Source organism: Arachis ipaensis, chromosome B10 (assembly GCF_000816755.2).
Source record: "Arachis ipaensis cultivar K30076 chromosome B10, Araip1.1, whole genome shotgun sequence".
NCBI classification, from domain to species: domain Eukaryota; kingdom Viridiplantae; phylum Streptophyta; class Magnoliopsida; order Fabales; family Fabaceae; genus Arachis; species Arachis ipaensis.
Window position 1 is genome coordinate 10057163 of NC_029794.2, and position 1570 is coordinate 10058732.

Sequence of the window (1570 nt, forward strand, 5' to 3'; positions counted from 1 at the left end):
TCCGAATCCTAGCCCGACCCGCCTTTTTTAGCGGGTTTAGCTGATCGGCCCGACAGGCTCGACCCGTTTTGCCACCCCTAGTAATTTAGAGATTTTAGGTGATTTTTTAGTGTTTGAATAATTTTGTTGTGCGAAATCCATATTTAATGGGTACAAATGATAATTTCCTTCTTTTATGGATAAATATGTCAGTGTATTCAACTTTCGTAGGTAGAAATAGTAATTTATTCTTATAGATAAATTTTAGTTTAACTTTCTTAAAATTTTATTTTAGTCTTATTTTATTATGTAAATATTTTTTGTCTATCTCCTCTAATATTTTATCTAGTTCCGTTCTTAATTAGTATAAGGGTTATGGAACATATATCATAGTTAATTATTTAGTGACTAATTTTTTTATGTGAATGTAGTATTTTTTAATTTTTTTTCTTAAAAAATTAAAGGAAAAAAATATATGAAACAGCAGGCGATATTTCTTTCTAGCTAGCTTCCCGCTGTAAACCTGTAATTGCCGATGTTAAATTTGCTTCCAAGTTCCAATCGGCAAACCTGAAAGTTTACGTTATTAGTAACGTGTGAGTAGTAGTAAATGGTAATACATGCACTAAAATATATTAATAATACACAAAGATCTAACTCTTTTAAAATTATATTATCACTTTAGAGAAAAAACTATATTATAAAGAAGAGAGAGATAAACTTAGCATGAACGTAAATCGCGGATGTAGTTAGAGTTCCATGCATCTATCTCAACATCATAGTGGTAGCTCTATCTTATATCGCCTCTTGGACGAAACTTAATTTTCTTGGACCATTTTAATTATTTTTTTTAGAGGGATGATAGAGACATTCATTGCTATTTCTGAATTCTGAAAGCCATTATTGTCTATTCTTTCTAAGTAACAAATAGTAACTATTTCATTAATTTATTGACACTTACGCGTAACTATTTTTTAATAATGAGTAAAAAGAGTGACTGAATTTAATGTACTATATATGGTAATAATAATTACTGAAGAGGTACAAAATAATAATCATATATACAATGGTTCAGTATTTAATCTATCAAACTTGGACATTTTGGCTCCGTTTATTTTTTGAAACTGATAATGAGAATAAAGAATTGGGAATGAGTATTATGTTTAATAATTAGAGACTAGAATTAGAATTTTGTTAATTTTAAAATATAAAATTTTAATTTTTTGGTATTTTTTGAAAATGAAGATATATATATAGGGACTAAAATTTTTAAGGACAAAAAATTTTAAAAATATTTAAAAAAAAAACTTTTATTTAATTTTTTGAATCCCAAATTTAATCTTTAATCTCTCATATTTATCTTAAACTAAATATGATACTGAAATATAACTCAATCTTATACATTTTATATCAAACACAATATAAAAACTTAAATTAATCTTTATCTTTACCTCTCAATAATCTCTAATTCTCAGTCTCAATCTCTCTTTTAAATACAACTTTTTTTTTGTGATTTAAATACAACTTTTGAGATTTGTTCTAAACTCTTAGCTGTGTTTATTTATAAATATAAGATACTAAAATAAACATA